Source organism: Apus apus, chromosome 3 (genome assembly GCF_020740795.1).
Source record: "Apus apus isolate bApuApu2 chromosome 3, bApuApu2.pri.cur, whole genome shotgun sequence".
NCBI classification, from domain to species: Eukaryota; Metazoa; Chordata; class Aves; order Apodiformes; family Apodidae; genus Apus; species Apus apus.
The window spans coordinates 58,062,361-58,083,523 of record NC_067284.1 but is presented as its reverse complement, the minus strand read 5'-3'; positions in this window follow the sequence as shown (position 1 = coordinate 58,083,523).

Genomic DNA, 21,163 nt, shown 5'->3' with positions numbered 1-21,163 from the left:
ATATAGAAACAAGGAGAAGCAGACAGCACTGCTTGTCCTGTTTCCAGTGGTGTTCTGAGGAGAGCTTTCTGAGTGGCCTTCCTCCCAATCACTCTGCCTGCCCATCTTCATCCCACCAGACTAGCTGGTTGACTGACCAGCAAGCCAGAGGATCCTGTGTTCTTTTGTATGCCTCTATTTCTTCTAAGATGTTTCCTGGAGATCCTGATGTAATGGGAAATGGTGGCTAATGTTCATTAGTGTTCTGTGGACAAAAAAGAGAAGATGGAGAGTCACACATGAATAGATGTGCAGTGGAAAGGAACAGGTGACCTACAAGTGAGCTACAGGAAACAAAGGTAGTGAAATGGTACGTGTGGCAACCAAAGAACTGTAAATCAATAAAAAGGAGAAGAGCAAAAAATATTAATAACAAGAAATGAGGCACGAGGTGAGAAGGGGGTAAAGAGGAGAAAAATTGTATGGATTCAAAAGAACAAGATAAAATAATAAAAACTTGAGCCACAGGTGGAGAGAGAAGGCAGTGGAAGAGGAAGAACTGGGAACAATTTTATTTTAACTGACAAAATTGCTATCCTTAAACCAGCTGATAAAGCTCCCAAGAAATTCCCCTCAGTGCACATTCATTGGGTGCTGGCTTTAATCTCAGTGTTCTCTCATATGTGTAGCCAACACAGAAAATACTGGGGAACAGCCAACAGCCAGCATCTTCCTGTACTCACACACATCCAACCCTAGAAGCTGGGCTCTGTCTTGACACAAAACCCAAAGGTACCTATTTCTTCCTACTGATTTCAGATGGAGCTGAAGGTGCTTCTCTTCTTCAAGCAAGCCAACATGACAACACAGTGACATGGCTTAGTCCAGAGCTGAATGCTCCAGCCAGATGTAGAAGAAAGTACCTCACTGTCAGCAACAACACACACTCAGATTTTCATCTCAAAGGTATGCTCCATCATCCACCCTTTCATTGATAGTTACTCAGAACAAGATCATGAAACTGAAGTTATAAACTGATACATATAGAGAGGGAATTCATTTTAGAGCATTTTAAGTTTGCTCAGGAGTATGATGTCTTTGTCCTTCCTATCTTGCACGTCAGTTATGCACAGTCCTTGCACGCTAATAGGTTTGATAAAGAACTTGCTACTTTTGACATACAATGAAAGACGTTTTGACCTGCCATTTTGGGTTTTATTGATGACATTTATTATCAAGCCCACTATCCCATAGCTCTTATTATCTGCTGTTATCTAGCTTGAAAAAGCTATAAAGTAGGATTTATTTTGCTTAACTTCTAAGAGCTAAAATAATTAAGTTTTTTATTTCAATCCATTTTCATCAACAGTCAGGAATATTATCTAAGCGCATCTGCCTCAGATTTTATCTTGTGTGTTAATTGGCTTCATTTGAATGAATTTAAGACATTGGTAAAGGCCTGGGCATGGTCTCTAAATATTCTTCCCACACCAGTAAAGCTAGTGGTTTATACTAGGTTCCGCTTTGGGCAAAGGTGTCCCCACCCAACCTGCTCCGTTTAAAGAAGGAACTTTATCGCCATTTCCATTGGCTCCAGATACCCTCTGACAGACCACTTCACTCCACTCCACTGATTTCAGCTTTGTCATGTCCATGGGGAAAGCAAAACTATCCCAAAGTAAGCACCTTTATTTGAAACACAGCCACTCCAGCAAAAGGATCTCCAACAGCTCACAAGACTTAACACAGCTCATGGACTACGGACTGGTACCACTACAGCAAAACATCAGTCACAAGAGATAGGCAAGATACATTAACGAAGTTAAGGGTGACAACCTCTGTGTTTAAAAGTCAGTATTCAGAGTGTTTAGGTGTTAATTTAGTTAACCTGGGGGCTGTACAAGGAAAGGTTTGAGTTCCATCTGTACAAGTTGGGGAGCAGCTGAAAGGAGCAATAGGCTGACAGACCATGACATTGTCCTGCTAACACTAGCCCGAGTATCAGACAGGTTGTGATCATGTCCACAGAGGCCTGCTTGCTCAATGGTATAGAGCCATTCTTTAATCACAGCTGTCTTAATAGGCCTAAAAATAATATTTGAGCATGCAAGAACAGATAGCTACAGGTATGGATGCAGATGGCTTAGATATCATGTAGTTTTCATAGGCAGAATATGGCAAGTATCAGTTTAGCATACAGCAATATAGCCATCAAAATGTGGCAGTGTGGCATTAGACAGGCTAATCCGAGTTTGGATGCCTGAGAAATGCTAGAAAATCCAAGCAGAGATGAGTTGGGGGTATTAGGCCAGCAAATGAGAAAAAGACTGTCTTTTGGACAGTAGCCAACAAAAATAACTTTTGACTTACTAAGAATTATCTAAATTGTAAGATTGTCTCTAATTACTTTAAGATTAAGGTACCTTTGTAGTAGGAATACTCAAGATACTCAAGATACTCAAGAAAGGGCCAGGGAACAGTATTCACCTCTGCTTTGGCCACTATTTATCCAGAGGTTCCTCTGTGAAGATGCTTAAATTCTGCTCATGACTTAACTGCTGTGTTTGGTTAAGATTTTCAACCTGCCTGGTGAATTCTTCAGGATAATCTTTCCTATGGATTTCAAGTATGTCCTCCCTGATCCCTTTTCCTTCCCATTTAGTATCCCCAGCCTCACTGGCTGCAGATGCTCCTGGTCACAGCAGCATGGGACGGTGCCGGTTGTGCAGTGCAGCACTTACCCCGTGCGATGCATGACTGAGCAGTCAGGCACCATCCTTGCCACCTGTCACCATGACAGCCCAGGCAACTTGGGAAGGCTTCTGTGAACTCTCGCTCTTCCCACGTGGTGGGGTCAAGCAAGTTACTTCAGTTAATGGCACGTGACGTTGTCTTTTCCTATGTCCCGTATGTGTGCTGGATGTGGCATGTTCCCAACCTTTGAAGGTCCCTGAGCCCCGTCCTTTCAGTCCCACAGATTTTAATCTGGAAAAGTCTTTCCCATGTGTGCAGGAGCTGAGAGTTGTACAACTGAAGCCTCTGCCAACCCCAGCAGCCAGAATTATGCAAAAGCTAAAGACACCCAAATGTCACAGCTGTCACATCCCTGGAGAGCAGTTAGAGGGGGAGAAGGGAGCTGAGGAAACCCTCTGAGGTGAATGGAGGAGTCCTGCTTCTTGCAGAAGTTGCATCAGGCAATATGGGATGTTCTCATTCAACTCCCTACATGACAGGGAGTCAAATGTGGCACACCACACACCTCTGAAAAACCCTTTCAGTTTAAAGGCCAAATACTGCACACCACAAGGAGCAGAGCTTACCCAACACCAGAGCTGTTGAAAGAAGTGCCCAGCACACAGCCTTTACCCACACTCCTTCACAAATGAATGCTACCTATTTTCTTCCTACACAAATCAACTGAACTGTGTTTCTAATTAGAGCCTTAAGCATTCACAAGTACATCCTATTCACAAGCACATCCTATTAGGAAGGAACAAGGAGTGCTGCTCTCAGTGCTGGCTGAACCCTTCTAGCCAGGAACGAGCCACCCCTAGGAATCAGGGCAGGGGATGCAGGAAGGAGTTGCAAGATGTGGGCAGGAAGGAAGCTCCATCAAACACCCAGAAAATTACCATGACTTCCTAACAGTAAAATAGGCAGGACTTCCCACTGGAGAACCTGTGGGGGCTTGTGGCTCCCATTTCACTACCTGTTGAGTATAAACAGAAGAGGGTGGAAAACACAAGAAAATTACAGGGATCTCTCATCTATGCCGTAACATGAACTGAAAATAGGAATGCAATTACAGCTCTCTGTATAATCCAAACTCTTACAAATAATGCTTTCATTTCCACCAGAGAGAAAGAGGGATTGAATTGCAAAGTGAAGAGCTAGGTTTGGCTGATGGAACTTTCCAATTCCAGAAAAGCAATGCTTTGAAAATCAGAAATTGGTGAATTACTGTAAATCCACATAAAACCTTAATTCACTCTGTCTGAGTGATGCTTCTGCATTCCCCCATAACTTTACTGTGACTCTGCTTTTTAACTGAACCAATTACGAGGCAACAGCTTCAATCCTGTAGGCTACCACATCACTTTCTGCATAGCCAGAGAAGCACAGCTGCTAAACTGCAGAATTCTCCCACCCCCTGTATGAAAGGCCAGTTACTGCTAGCAGCACTTTCCCCTGCTGTAATTACATGGGCAGCTTGTGGTCACCTCTGCCCCGCCCCCCCCCCACCCCCCCAAACTGCGGGAAGTCCCTCAGCCATGGCTTTCTATTAACACAGCCCATACACTGCAACAGTGAAATGAGAAAAGACACACCAGTCCTCTGCAGGGCCACACCGACATCTGTATTTGCTCAGGGGTCAAGTAGACTGCCGAGGCTTTCCTAGATCATTTCATGTTGGGGCTGCTCCAAAATATCTACTCACTATGGAATGCAACTGTCTCTGATGCTGTAAATGCAGCTGGTGAGCTTGCCCCTGCCAGGTTCAGGGAGGCTAACTCACATTTGCATGTCTATGTGCCTTAATTCTTTGCTACCAGGTTTACAGAAATGTGGTGTTTGCAAGAACAGACCTTCTGGGAGGACCCATTGCTTAGGGACATGGTTTAGCAGTGGACTTGGCAGTGTTGGGTTAACAGTTGGACTTGATGATCTTAAAGGTCTTTTCCAACCAGAAAGATTCTATGACTCAAGCTCTCTGGGAGAGTGGGCAGTGTCATTTTCTTATTCTTTGGTTTAATTTGAAACCTGCTGTAAAAGAGCACAGTGGCAATTTTTATTCACACATTCAGTTTTGTGAGTTTGTAGTCTGTCTAGGACCTAGTATATGAGGGTAAAGGAGCAGATGAGGGAAGAGCAAGATAAGTTCTTAAGAGGTCTGAAATGCAGTTGGATATTTCATACACAAAGAAGGCAGCTGTGCTAACTAACTTTCTGGGCACTGTTTTTTCCTGACACGCAGCACACACAGTTCTGATTACCTGGGGAGCAGGTTGAGATTTATATTATTTCCAAATTAAATCAGTAAGAAGAATTTAAGTGCAATTTATGTTTGTACTAGTAGAAGAGAGGACTGGAGGTGTGTTTCAATTTGAAAGCCATATCAATCCAAGTAAAGAATCACTGCTCTAGCAGCTCTGTGTGCGATGCACCAGGAGTTACCACACATGCAGAGAATGTTGATGTGCTGCCACAAGGCAAGCAAGGGATTTGGTCATTGAATGTCCCACTATTCCAAGCACCATCCATGGTGAAGGATGGTAGTGATGGTAGTTTTCACATTAGATGCACATCACCATTTTCCTGCAGATGTGGAGGGGAATCAATGCCAAATCCTCCCATCTGGAGCCTTGGTGAATAAAGACTCCTCTTTCCCTATAAAACCTTGAAGAAGTATTTCTATCCCTAGGATTGCCCCTTTCTCCCTTCAGATGCACTGTCTGATGTTTTGTGTTATGACTCATAATGTTGGGTACTGTCTGTCAGGTCATGTTAAGCTAAAGCAGTGGCCTGCAGCAGAGATAAAGCGCAATTCCCAGTAAATTCTCAGTAGAGTCAGCAGAGTGGAAAGCAATAGTTGCCCATAATTTGACTTTCATGCTAGTTCATCATGGAAATCTTATATGACAGTTTGATGTGCCCGAGAGCTTGCTCAGATAGATGCCTGCATCCTTAGAAAGTTTACCCTCTGGTCTGTGTTGCCCACATGGCTTGCTAGACACTCATTACACAGCATAATGTTGCTCCAAAAGCATCACAAATGCTTTAATCAAAAGCTTTGTCAGTAGTTTAGAGGGCCCAAATCCTGATTGTAACATCTGTCTAGAAATGGAAAGCTGGAAACCACTGAAATTTAAGTTTAACTTGTAATAGAAAAAAAAATAAATTGCCCTGGTTCAAACAAGGTTTACACAATCCATCCTTCTGGGCTGCTACTCTATTTTAGGCTCTTGCACTGCCTAAAAGAGCTTCTCCTGGGCTCTTTGTGTGGCAAATACCTCTGCAGGAGATAGTGTGGTGTCTCCTCAAGGTCTGCAGGAGCTCCGTTCAGCCCTGGCAATACCAACATCGTACTGTTCTCCCAGGAAATGAAGGCAATATAAAACTGTACCACCTGACGGTGGAAAACCCTGAGATTCTCTCTCATCACAAAGAGCAGCAGCCTCTACACCCAGTGGTCTGTTATCAAGGGGTTGCTTGTGGGTATCATAGCTCAGGAGAGTTTTTAAAAGGTATTTGAAGGAAGGTCATGAGAGCTTTTATGAATTTTTACAGGAAGTTTTATTCAAGCATGAAAGGCAGCATGGGAGAACATGGGAAAGTGCTTGCAATGCTAATAAGACAAAGGCATTGAAGGCTGCTGTCTTGGGCAGTAGAGAAGATGGAGCAACATCTTAATTGAGAGGTAATACAAAAGGGTAAGGTATGTCACTCAAGTAAGTCAAGACAGTGTGCATTTATTGCTTGACAGAAAAGAAAGAGCTGTGGAGAAGTACAAAATTAGACATGTAATCAAAGGGATTGGTTAGGAAGGCTCCCTCTGGAACAGTATTCGGGACTGATACAGGCAAGCTGTAAATAAAGGGTAGTGCTTGCCCATCTCATGTGCTTTGCATGGATATGTATGAAAGTGAGGACCTTCTGCTCAAAAAAAATTCCTGATGAATTCCATCCTCCGCACAGCTTTTCACAGGACAGCTAAAAAACCTCCAGGACATTCTGATTTACTCTCCAGACCTGTAGACCAGTATCTGTTGAAGCTTTTAATTGTAGCATTAGCAAATTTTGTAGCTTTCCGGCAGAAGCATTTGCTACAAAGGAGGTACTAGTGGCTCTTTCCAGCCAGCGTTTGTAGTGTCAGGTGTCTGTCCAGTCTGAACTCCTCCTGAGCCTTCTCTGGCCACTACTTAATCAGCAACTTGAGAGTGAAAGCAAATCTCCCAGACACAAAGAACGCCTCGTGAACAGATCTGAGACTGGGTTTCCAGGTACAAATACAACACTGCTGTTATTGCTGTGATTATTGCTTCTGCTACTAATTGTTTGGGAAAAATGAGGCATCTTATGTATCTAAAGGGGAAAGTGTGTCTGAAATAAATGGCCATCTCCAATCTTCACAGCTGATACAAGTCAGAAAGTACACACCAGCTCTTTGCTTGTGATAGTCAGCAGAGGGCAAGTGGCATCTCCACATTTTGCCAGGGTATACAGACGGTGTTTTTATCCCACATTGCCAAAGAACAGGTTGAATCTGTTTATAATGCCTGGTAGAAAGCAGGTAGCACCTGCTTAGGGTGCCAAGGAATAAGGTAAGTGGCATCTACTCATCACGCCACCCAATTGTGAGTCAATTAACATTAGGGTTGATGTTTACAAGGATTAATTCAGAAGCTAATTGTATTTTTAAATGCTACCATTTTATCCCAAGCAGTTTATCTCTAGCAGTTTGGAGACCATCTCTGATTCTCCTCAACCTAGTGCAGGTAACTGGCTAAACCAAACTCCTTTAGGGTTGCCTGCTACAAAGGTTTGTTCACACAATTTTGCACCCAAGAAACTGAACAACTGAGCCACGACTCTGGAAGCAATATACTGCAGGACTCACAAAAGGTGAGACAGCACTGAAGGCGGAGAAGTCAGTAGGTCTGGTCACTCTTTGCAGCCCTTCTTTATTCTTAGTTCTGACATTTGAAAACTCCAAATTGCATTTAGTGCTTTTCCTCTTTTGCAGTACAAGGCTGTGGTTCAAAAAGAGGGAATTCAGCAGTTTCCAAGATACATGCCCTCACATCAAGCAGCTTTCTGACAAGCCTGTACCCTCGAACAGAATCTAATTTCCCCACTTACCCTCCTCCAAGAGCAGAGAAAATTTCAGACAAAATTATACCAAGTACAATTTATTTTTTAAAAAAACAAAATTTAATATTTCACTTAGTAGCTAATGTTCCAGGTCCGGCTTATTTCTTTCTTTTCTAGATGGACCGGTTCCCTTCATCAGCTTCTCAGGCTGTTTTCAAGGGGATGGATACACTCTGTCTCCTGGAAAATGATAGCTGTTGTGAACACCTTGCAATGCCCACCAGATCTTCTCTCCGAGTGTTTCAGCTCTGGCAAGGGCTGACTGAAACGCCTCCCAGAGCTCATTTAGGAACTGGCCTCTTGTTCCAGTCCCAGTACCAAGCAACCCATAATTAGAGAAGATATTTCAACAGATGGGATATTTAAACACAGACTAAAAAGGAGTTGCAGAAATAGCATAGCAGTGATTCAGGCAGTCGGACACTGTCTCATCACAGAGCAATAGCCACTTGGGAGGGTGTAGAAGGCTTCAGTCAATATGGACAGATACCCATGGATGAATGAGGATTAAGCCCAGTCATAAACTCAGTGCTCTTAATAGCTTGCCGACACTCAGTGTCAAGTCCCTATAGGAGCCCACCCAGTTTCTGAGCTCAGAGAAATATTTGTTACAGTAAAAATAAACTCCCATGGATTCATTACTGCTTCTTCAGTGTGATCAGAGAGTAGAAGTAGTGTCCTGATATGAGGGCTTTATAAACCCTCAATCTTTTAATTAAACTTTTAGGTGTTAGCAAGACCACATTTATTGCAGGAAGCCCTAACTTGTAATATTATCTCAGGTCACCATTTTTTCAGGTTTGTAAATACAGGCAAAAAGGACAGACTGCTTACATTTTATGAAACCTAAAAATAAGTGAATTTAACCTTAACCTTTAGGTTCTGAGAAAAGTTCCTGTCTGCCCTGTTCTCACACCTCTTCCTCAAGCCAAACCAAATCCACGTTTAACAAGGAAAGACATGTTAAATGATACAGGTACAATCCACTATGAGATAGACGTTCAATGTAAGGCTGAATAGAGCTGATTAAAGAACAGTGAAGAATACAAGACTGTAGTCAGAGGATGTAGGGATGCAACAAGGAAAGGTAAGGCCTTCTTAGAATTAAAACTGGCAAGGGAAGTCAAGGACAACAAAAAAGGCTTCTTCAAGTACACTGGAGGTAAAAGGAAGACCAGAGAAAATGTGGGCCCACTGCTGAATGAAGCAGATGCCCTGGTGATAGAGAATATGGAGAAGGTACAGTTACTTAGTGCCTTCTTTGCCTCAGCCTTTACTGCTAAGGCTGACCCATAGGATTACCAAACCTTCCAGACCACGGAAGAAGTGAGGAGTGAGGAAGAATTTATCTTGATTGAAGAAGATTGGGTTAAAGATCAATCAGTGAAACTGGACATCTACAAATCCATGGGCCCTGATGGGATGCGCCCATGTGTGCTGAGGGAGCTGGCATCGCTAGACTGCTCTCCACCATCTTTGAAAAGTCCTGGAAAATGGGGGAGGTGCCTGAGGTCTGGAGGAAAACTAATGTACTCCAGTCTTCAAGAAGGCAAGAAACAGGGCCCAGGTAACTACAGACTGGTCAGCCTCACCTCCATGCCTGGAAAGATAATGGAGCAGCTCATTCTGGGTGTCATCTCTAAGCACATAGAAGAAAAGAAGGCTATCAGAAGTAGCCAGCATGGATTCACCAAGGGGAAATCCTGTCTGACTAACCTGATAGACTTCTATGATGGTGTGAAAGAACGGATAGATGCAGGGAGAGCAGTGGATGTAGTCTTCCTTGACTTTAGCAAGGTTTTTGACACTGTCTCCTATAATGTCCTTGTGGATAAGCTCAGGAGGTGTGAGTTAGAAGAGCGGACGGTGAGATGGGTTGAGAACTGGCTAAACAATAGAGTCCAGGGGGTTGTGATCAATGGTGCAGAGTCCAGTCAGAGACCTGTGACTAGCAGTGCTCCCCAGGGGTCAATACTGGGCCCAGTCTTTTTCAACATCCTCATCAATGACCTGGAAGAGGGGATGGAGAGTATCCTCAGCAAGTTTGCTGATGACACAAAGCTGGAAGGATTGGCTGATACACCTGGAGGCTGTGCAGCCATCCAGCAAGATCTAGGCAGACTGGAGAGCTGGACAAAGATGAACCTAATGAGGTTCAACCAGAATAAGTGTAGAGTCCTGCACCTGGGGATAAAAAACACCATGCACCAGTATAGATTAGGGATTAACCTGCTAGAAAGCAGCTCCATGGAGAAGGACCTTGGGGTCCTGTTGGACAACAAGTTATCCATGGGACAGCAATGTGCCCTTATGGCCAAGAGAGCAAATAGTATCCTGGAATGCATTAAGAACAGTGTGTCCAGCAGGTCAAGGGAAATTCTCCTCCCCTCTGCTCTGCCCTAGTAAGACCCTCATCTGGAGTATTGTGTCCCCGGTTCAAGAGGGACAGGGATAGGCTGGAAAGAGTTCAACAGAGCACTACAGGGATGATTAAGGGACTAGAACATCTATCATATGAGGAAAGGCTAAGAGACCTGGGACTGTTTAGTCTTGAGAAAAGAAGACTAACAGGGGACCTTATTAATGTCTATAACTGAAGCCTGGATGTCAAAAATGGACCAATCTCTTTTCAGTGGTGCCCTGTAATAGGATGAGGGGAAACAGCACCAAGCTACACTAGAGGAAGTCCCACCTCAACATGAGGAAAAACTTTACAGTAAGGGTGATGGAGCACTGGAACAAGCTGCCCAGAGAGGTTTTCTTTTCTGGAGACTTTCAAGACCTGTCTGAACCTGTTCCTGTGTGATCTGCCCTAGGTGTTCCCGCTGCGGCAGGAGGGTAGGATGATCTTCAGGGGTCTCTTCCAACCCCTATGATTCTATGATTTTATGAAATTGAGCAGAAGTAGCATTAGCGTGTGTTTTTCATGAAACATCAGTATGCACAAGCTATGGCAGCCTGATTTACAGTGTAGCTGAACATTATCTTTATTTGACAAACCAGCATTCAAGTCCATCAGCTCAAATGAATTTCAATGCCTTGAGAGGATCAAACCCATTTATTGTTCTTTTAATCTTTGACTATACATGTCCTTGCAAAGAGAACTACACCAAGTGTTCCTGAATATGTTCTTTCCTCATGACTGTATAGCAGTAATTATTGGTATGGAGTGGAAGCATTCCTGAAAGATGTTTTGATGTGAAAAGGTGCCAATTATAATTATGTATTCCCAGCAGTTTAGCTAGGAAACGGGTACTTCAGCCTGCCATCGTCTTGCTTTGCCCCCTGCTCCCAGCCCCAATTCTCTAAACACGCACAGACACACTCGAATAAGCAGGAAAGAAATCTTATTATGCCAGCAGGAGGTCTAAGGGGTTCTGATTTTTAGAGCTCTAAGATGCTATTTAGGGAGTGAAGCAATATGTGAAGAGAATTGCAAGTTGGAGTAGTAGTAAAAAATTCCCCAAGAGTTTTAAAGTCCCTTTTAGGAGACAGGCTTTTTGAGCAAGGGCAGCATATTTCTTCCCTTTTCAAGGTTTTTTTCACTGTAAGGTATGCTGCAACATTTTGGTGAAGTGGGACACAACTGAACTCTTCCCTTCGGGGAGACTGCTCTTAGTTCTGCCAGCATCACAGGGTATGAGAAAGTCCCTGGCCTCCCTGCCCCATTCATACAATATCCTTCTTACTTTCTGCTTTTTTCAGGGGTGAATGGAGAGAACAGGATACCAGAGGCTATGTCACAGTTCAGGCTCCATGGCAGAAAAAACAGCATGAGTTAAGCTCTCCGACCACTCCCAGAATTACATGCCTGCTTGTAAAGATATAGCCAATAATATGCTTCCACATCTCCCACACACCAGAAAAATAAACTCAAGGAATCTAAAGTGAAACACAAATAAAATGCATGCCTTGTGTGCATAGTGAATTATTTTGTAAAAAAAAAAAAATCATTATTTGAGGGTTGCTGCTGCATTCAGCTTAAAATTCAGATACTCCAAGTATTTTCATTTATATTCTTAACAGCTATTCATTGTAGCTATGTTCATTTCCCATTATGTTTAATACTGGCTGCAACAAAGTTTTGTCTGCACAGATTTGTGTAAGAGGATTGTTCTTTATGCAAGCATCCATTTATCCTCACAAGAAAACATTCAGCCTGCAAACAAGTGTGTATTTGATTAATTATTTAGCAAATGCTGTTTCCTAATGTCCCATTTAAGAATTGTAAATTTCCCAACCAGAAGCCAGAAACAACACCATTTAAGGTAGCTGTTCCATTACACAAAAGTAACAGGAAACAGTGAGGCTGAACTTTCTGAAACCAACACAAAATTACAGACCATTTTACTCAGACTGGCAAATACATATAGTTGAAGCATATATTCACAGAGAACCCCTCTCATTTCAGCAGTATCTTGGCTGCAAAAATCTGAGTATGCAAATGTCACATAAATCATCCCCAAAACATGGGAACACCACACTTTTCAGCAAGTCTTGATGATAGCACAGGACTATCACCCAGATGGCTCTCTGGATTTTCTGTAGCATATGGTCCTGTAACAACCAGATAAGCCTGCAGCTTTCTTTACAATTTCAGCAGTGTTCAGGGTGTTCATCTGGGAAAGGTTTTTGCAGTGACTTTGAGTCAGGTAGCCATCAGGAGATACTCACTGAGCTCTGAACACAGGATACCCAGAAGACATTTAGCAAGAGGCACTCTTGTCCTTCCAACATGTTGCTTCAAGAGAGCAAACTTATCAGCAAGATGTGCCCAATTATTGAAACTATTTGCACAGTCTCCAAAATCACACACAGGTACCTTGATCCATGGCATGCCCAGTGCAGTCACTCCAGGGGCCTGGTGTATTAATTGCATTTCCTCTCATGTATCCTTAGTTTATCACAGCCTTATCTGGAGCTGGGCTCCAAAGCTGAAACAAAAACGAAGCAGCTGCACAGTACTACAACATCAAGGCACCAAAGTACCGAGGGTCCCCACAGTTAATCCTTCATTCTCCTGCAGAAGGGACAATGATTTGTGAAGCTGTGACATGATCTCCACCCACGTCTTCCAGATATGGCTACATGTGGATGCACGGCATTCACACTTGCATCTCTCTGGCTTAGCCAACCCTAAAAACTGCAGGCAGAATAATCTCCTGGTGCTCACAACAGGACTGCTGTCACAGCCCAGTCCCTCAGGAGTGTTCAAAGCAATTTTGAACTCGTGTCCTACTTGGAGAAATGTATTCAAAGCCACAAATAACATCCTACCATCTAAATAGCTGAGACATTCAATTATTAATTAACAGCTCTTTTTCTACCCAGAGGGTGCAACCTTGCTGCTTTTGTGCATCTGTGAGTCTTCAGGAAATCACAACTAGCTGTATAGATTAATTGAGATAGCTTGAAGCACTGTAGTGGTGAGCCAACTGCGTGCCAGCAATGCTGTCCTGTGGAAAAGAGCTGGGCTGAGAGCAGTGTGCACAATAGTCTTGGACATGCTGAAAATCAAACCCCCATGCCTTCATCTGGGTAGGCAGACAGGGATGTTTTTAACCTCTATCCCTGTGTCATAGCTCCCTGTCACTAAAATGAGTGCACTGAAGATGTTGAAAAACTGGTGCAAAAATAGCATACAGGCACATATATATTGCACAGAAAGGTGATTTGTTAGATTTGGAGAGGCAATGTCATTGGCTAACTTTTCCCTTGCAGGAAGGGGACTTAAAAATAGTAAGATAAGCAGGTGAAAAAGAATAAATTATATCAGAAACATGATCCCAACATGTCTAAAACTGTTCGTGCTATTCAAACCACAAACTTGGCTTTGCAGCACTGCAGTCTCCGACAGTACAGAAATACTTATCAGATCAAATTTCTGGTACAAGTGAATACTATTAAATACTCAAATTAGCAGAAATTAAGAAGAAAACAAAAGTGATTCTAAAAAGGCACATGCCAGGTCCTCAACTGGTAATGGAGGTTAGACATGGTCCAAAGATTTTTGGTAGAGTAATTTTACACACAGAGGAAACAATTCAACACGTGTTAAGATTTTTCTTTTTGCCTTTCTAACTGGTTACAGCATCTATGTTTACAAAATATTTGTCATTTGCACTTTTTTATTTACTAATGAAATAATATACTTGTATTGATCTATGCATCCTTAATTTAAGAAATTCTATGGGGAAAAAAAACGTATTTGCTCAAATATTTTACTATCTCGCAATTAACACATGCTGCAGAAGGAAATCCAATCTAGATAGATATTAGTGCAGGAGACAGACTTGAAGGAACAGGTGTCCGTGGCCCGTTCTAATTCATTAAAGCCAGTGGAAGTGCTGGGATTGATTTCAAGAGGAGCAGACACGCACATTTGTAGAGGAGGGATGGGTTTATGCAAAAGAGACTTGTAGGCCTGTTCCCTATTTTTAGCCCTGACACAGTCTCTCATTGCAATCCTGATTTAAGTCACCCAATCTGTGGAGAGGTGATATTAATCTTGTTCTTTATAAGCTCATGTGGCACCTGCACAAATTGCTGTAAATGCTTTTACAAGACTTAACATGTTTCTGGCTATCAGTGATCACACTCAAATCCACAGGCCAGGAAAAAAACACATTGAAAAAAGCTCAAATTCCATCTGGCATGAGGAAAGTGTATGTTGCAGGAAGAAATGCCAGCTGCAAATACCTGTCAAGAAGTGCGCTCAATTTTCCTTCTTTGAGAGCTCTCTGCCTCCGTACTTTGCCACCTCCCTCACTCAGCACAACCTTTCCCATGCAGTTCCTGTTGGCCTGGATCAGACACAGCATTCACCAAGTCTGATCTCATGTTTTTGTAGGGCAAGGCAATAGCACAGCCCCAGAAGCCTGATGTAAGAAGGACACTCTGTGTGTGCCTGACAGCCTGAAAGGTCCAGCCTTAGACCAGCTTCACTCCCTAGAAAGTCATTGGTATAAATAGAGGAACACATAGTACTGAAGTTCTCATTTAACACGGAAAGCCATAGCACTGCCTGATTTTGAGGTGGTGGTGTAATTTTTTTTCCTGTGTTTGGTTTTTTTATTTTTAAATACCACTTAATTGTACTGCATTTATTCACTGTTCATGTTGCATCACCATGTAAAGATCAAACTCAAGTGCAACTCAACCCACCACAAGTCAAAGTATTTGCACAAAACCCAGTGCTGAAAATGATCCCACCCCTTATTCCTTAGCATCAAAAGCTGTGGAGCTGTGCTAGCACTACATTTGGCCTGTATTTTACTTTACAGACATAAATAACACAAAATTACTCCTTTCAAGATGCTCCAAATTCTTCCGTATTCCTGTAGCCTCCTACCTTCCAGCACTTAATTACTTAAATACAACTTTTTGGAACATAAACCAATTTGCTTGTTGCTACTCATTGCACAACATGCAACTCTGGATTTTACTGCCAGGTCCGCAGCACAGGACTCACCATCCCACATGCTCTCAGACACACTTCTCTGCTCATCCAATTTCCCTGAAAAGAGATACGTCCTAAACTGTATTTATTTGTTGTTCTTTTTATGGACAGACTGAATTTAAATATTTTGCTAGCTGGGCAGTATACATAGTATCTATTCTTTTGTGTGCAGTAAAATTATGAAGATCTTATCTTAAACTTACAATGATGGTGGTTGTGCTAAAGAGAAGTAGATTATTAAATTAAGGCAACAGTAAATCTGTCAGAGTAAACTGTAGACATCATGGTCATAGGGTGGTAAAATGGCTGTACACTGACTGTTGCTTTACTATAATAGCTATCATTAAACTGCAGTTTTATCACCACCATTATTGATTTATTTTTATGAAGTTCCAGAACACAGCCCTTTTAAAATCTTAATTCAAATTTTATTTCTTTTTTGCTACCCCCAAAAGAAGAAGAATATTAGGACTTTTCCCTTAGATCAGAGGCAACCATCTTAAACATGCTGGACTGCAAAGAGCCCACCAACATAATGATTGAGCTTTCATCTGGAGGTGAAAGCAGGGACTGAGCAGGGATTACCCCCTCAGTTGACACAGAAAATGAGAGGAACGTGTGTGGGCTGATCAGGACTTGATCAGGTGGCTTTGGCAGTAACCAGGGACTGGGCTCTGACTCCAAAGGAGCTCAGTCCCTGTAGATCACCTGGATGAGAAACCCAGCCTAGACACCTCCTGGCCAGGCTGACCGGAAACCTGAGAACATCAGCCAGAATGATCCCCATCCAGGACACCTGGACTTGTCCAAAAGGTGCAATGAGAAATACCCAGTAAACCTTGTAGCAAAGACTTTTAACTGACTTGACACCTTGGGGGGGATACTTGGAGGTTTTCTGGATCTATCTAGTCAGCTTGGAAACAGATGTTGAGCTCCCAAGGCTTAACTTCTACAGAAACTCAGAGCTTCACAAAAAAAGATTGATTTTGGTTATGGATTCCTAAGGCCTATCACATCTAAGCCTTTCACGCTGTAGATAGAGTAATTAAATCAAAGAAGAGAAAACAGAAAATCATAAGCCCTATATTTATATAAACACTGAGCAGGGTGGGATGAGTCTTCTACTCATCCATGAGCATCTTACAAAAATCTGTCTCATTTAAACTACTCTGAATTTTCTGTTAATAAGGGAAAGGCCAACAGTGTACCTACACAAACAGAAAAATTAATGCGAAAAAAACCTAGCAGCAGGGTCATTGGATTATAGTCTCTGCTACTGCTGTAAAAGCAAAAAAGGTAGTTAGCTAGGTAGGAGATAAGACTGCTTTGCCTTTACTACTCTTTCAATTGCAGTGCCCTTTATATATGCAGGCTGAGTGGAATGCATCATAAAAGGTGACATTTTATAAGAGCAGTTTGTAAATTTTACAGAAGCTTACTGCCTGTAAATCACATAGCTTATTCCCTCACTGACTTTATTACTGCAAGCCTAACCATGGATAAACTCCATGCCAGTTTACTTGAAATTTATCTTTTTTATTCAGACTGAACTGAGGTCTTTTAATATTCCTTTTCTTCTAATGATAAAGCCATCCTGATAATCTTTTTTCCTTTACAGACATTTTGAAGGGCTCTAATGTATCTTGAAAAAGCAAATCCTGGTTTTGGTAGTTCCTATCTTGCTCCTATTTTAACATGTACTTCTGCTGTCAAAAGATGTGCTTTCCCATTTATTTCAATTATGTGTATTTATTTTTATTACAAATCGTCCCCAGGCATCTAACCCTTTTTAGATCTGAACTTTCTTCCTTTGACTTGCCTTGCTGTGCTTTGACTTGCTTCACAGCCAGACATCACAGACTGGTTTTTATAGGATCTCTGCACAAACCTGTTCTTTACTTGGTAGCATCCACATTTATTTAATATCAGAGCTACACAATTTATTCTCCCACCTGTGCAGAGGATACTTTCATGGTATTCACTGGCATTAATAGAAACCAATGGCACAAATTCCTCATGCATCAGTGAGATTTTTGTGACCAAGGTGGTTAGTGAATTTTTCAAAAGAGCTTCATGTGGTGGAGAGCCCCAGCTAGCAACTTTCCTTTTGTTTTCAGCAGTTCTTATGCTCTTCTTATGGCCCTGCTCATACTTAATTTTCAACCCTAACTGAAAGCAAGCCTAGATTTCACTCAAAACCTGTTTCAAGGGTAGAGAAGACCAAACTGCTTGGAAACCAATGTGGAAGCTATTTCTTTAGGATGGTTCTTAATGCAATTGTTGGAAAGTTCAGCCTTCTTTTCATTGGCAAGTCAAGCAGGATTTTTAGTCAGGTTACACTTAGTTCAAAGCGCTCGCATCTGGAGCTCAGGAAGGTGTCAGCTGTGCAAAGGTGTTGATTGCAGTGGAAATCTGCCAACATGGAGCAGGGCATGATACGACCCTTCTTCAAATTCTGCTGCTGGCTCCATGCCTGTTTGGAGTTCACATCGTTTTTAACAAAGATGGAATGAAATGTCACTAATATACTTTCATTTTCATCAACTTCTTTGCACCAGAAGCTGGCCGGTGTTCAAAGTCCCTCAAGACTCTAAAGAGCAGCTCATAATCCAGGTCCCTTTTGGACTCATGAAATACTTTACTCCTTAGCTACGGGACTTCTACCATGGTGGGGAAGATGTGGCTTTACTGCATGGATGACACAATCTCCCCATGAGGCTGTTCTAGCCACGGTCATCAGACCTGTTTTATCACTTATTTCCCTTCAATTGGGGGATAAATTGACTGAAGTAAACTTCGAGCCACATTTGCTCCAAGAGAAAAAGCAGTTTCAGCATGTTGTGCTTTGTAGCTCCATAGCTCAGTAGAAATGGAGCTGCAAGGCTGCCCAGGCAATAATAACAATTTGCTTAGATGCTTGAGAGATCTGCCACAGAATAACGGGTTAAACATGCCTTAATGTGATATTTAGGTATTTTTTAAGGACCTTTTGGTCCTAGAGAAAGAGGGAAATGCTTCCTGGGATACTGCAAATTCCTACAAGATGGGGGTTTTGTATTCTAATACATTGGGACATGCAGATGGTTTGCTAGGTTAGTGTAGGAGTGACCTTTCATTCTGCCACCACATCCATCAACCAATAACACAAATATCTTAAGGAGATGTCTAGCAAATACAACAGGCTCCATTTATTTGGTCCTCGTCCACCGGGATGAACAGTCTCTATGAACACACCACAGACGACTTTGTGGACATACACATGGGTGTCCCTGCTGCAGCCTCAAGCTACCACGGCAATCATGAAGGTGTTCAGCTAAATTTACTGCTGATGCTAAAATGGAGTTTTCATTTCCCAGAAGATTTTCTCAACATATCCACAGGCAAAATCCACTTACTTCATCTTTGGTCCTCAGAGATGCATCAACATATAAAGGCATTTAATTGCTGCATTTTAAACGCTCTGATCAGAGATAAAATATTATGTAGAAAAATGGATTCAATAAAATCATTACACAAATCATTACACAAATCATTACAATTCCAAAACATAAATCTCTTTGTTATTTTGCATTACAGCTATTCTTGCTGATGATGATAATTGTTGGCATGTCTTACTTGAGTTCTTTTTTGTCTGTTTTTCTTTTAAAGTATGTACATAGAAAAGAGGTCATAGAAAATGCAGGTGGAGGGTAAGGACAGTTTTTCAGCTGACCATGATGAGACGAGAAAAAATGTTCGCTTTTTAAAATTGTATTTTTACAGAGTCCCAATTCCATATGGAAAACAGTAGGACTTGGATCAACTGGAAAGGAGGTCCTAAAGATATTCCAAAATATTTAACTTTTCAAATTATCCATTCCATGTGCCCAGGACATCTTTTTTTTATGTGAAATTTAATCAGCGTTGTGTAATGACATTGCATTTTATATTGCAAATTACATATTGTAATTACCTAATTACACATTGTAAATATATAAATACATGAATTCGCACCAAAATTCATAATTACACTTAATTAGACTAATTGCATCAATCTAAACTAATCAACTACAAAATGCAAGGAAAAGTCATGCAAACAAAACCTACAGAAAAGAACATTTTGAGAGTGAGCCCATATTCCCAGAGTACCCAGAGTTACCACACTGCCTTATAACTGGAAAACAATAAGTAGATCTGTGTGGGAAACAATTTCTCTGACCTAAATGTGCTTTTATGCTCTCAAAAATCTGCTTCTGCTCTGCAGTGGAACAAACATAACTCCATACCTCAAAAGGTTTTTGGAAGGTTGGTGAGGGTTTTTTCCCCATCTCGCATTAAAATGCAGGAGGCTTCTCACTGACTATAGTGTACAGGTTAGTTGTTCACAGCTGCAGGACAGGAAGGAGACAGAGGGAAACAAACCTCTGAGCAGCCCTTCAGGTCAAACACTTCTCTGAGGTACCAGGAGACCATAAGCTTGGTCTGAACTACAGCAGATCAGCCCCTTGGAGCAGAGCTGATTAGATCAGTGAGTGCATCTACAATGGTGACCGTGTCTCCCAGCAAGTGTCTTCCTTGTTGAAGGTCCTACATCTGCTCCTGGGAAAGGATTTGCCTTCAGGGAATTGCCAGTTTGCACCAGAGCAGCAGATACACTGGATACCAGCTTCTCTGGGAGGAGCAGGTGTTTCACCTTTCTTAAAACTGAGCCCTAAATTTCCCACTTCAGCAATATGACAGGATTTACTGCTGCCCTGCTGAGGGCAATGGCCTGAGGAGCTGAATTAGCTCTGGAGCAGAGCTGTCATCATGGGCTTTTGGCTCAGGACCCTTGCCTTTCGGGGTCTCTCTTGCAGACCTAGTTCTTAATCGCTCTTTCTTGCAAAACCAATACTGGCACTTTCTGACTCCATTAGAGTGGATATTGCCATGCATGATTATAATTTACTTCTTTACTGATTAGTGGCCTATTTTTCGGTTGGTTGCTTATCATGACCCCAGGGAAGGTTTCAATCAAGGAAACGTATAGTGCTTTTGATGCACTTCCAGTAAATAAATCTCATCTTACATATTTATATACATTTCCGTCCTTTGGGGAGCAATTCTGAGGAAACGGATAGAAGTCCTCATGAACAGAGAGAAAGGCAATTACAGAGTATCCCCTTCTTTCCTTCCCTTTTATCACTGTGGCATCTGTAATTAAAACTCTTGTACTGTAAATACAGCTTTACACATCTCAAATGAAAGAGCTGTTGCCAATAAAGCACACAGTGTCCACAGACAGTGTCATCGCAAAGCAAACAGAGAAATACAGCATATTTCTCCATGGATGCACTCTGTAAGTCCCATTAATACTCATAATGTGACAATGGGGTGGATGAGAGCAGGCTATTCTGAAGCATTTGGAAGTGTCATGACTCAACTGTGGTGCAGTAGATACACTCTAAAATGTTGCATCCCTTCTCCATTATTCCGTTTTGCAGGAAAAACATCTCTCTAGAACATTTTCTTATTTGCCTAATAGATTTAAAAAAGATCTCTGCAAGCAGCTGGAGGTGAACATGTGCCCCTTGTCACAAGTGTCCTTTTCAAATTCTCTTCTTCTGAACCAAGACAGGGTTTACTGTTGCTGTGTTGTGACCCTCGGAGTGTGCTAGATGGCAAGTGGAGAATAGAGAGGTGTTGGAAAACAGGCTCTTAATCTAATGTAAAGAAAATATCATGTTCTCATACACACAATGTTCTATCTTTAAAGGTCTTTGTCAGAACCTTAAAACTCAGTGAGTTGTACAGTGTTATCCTTCTCCTTAATGATGTAATCTCACATGTAATGAAAACATGAGGGAATGGCATGATATTTGCTGTTCAACCAGA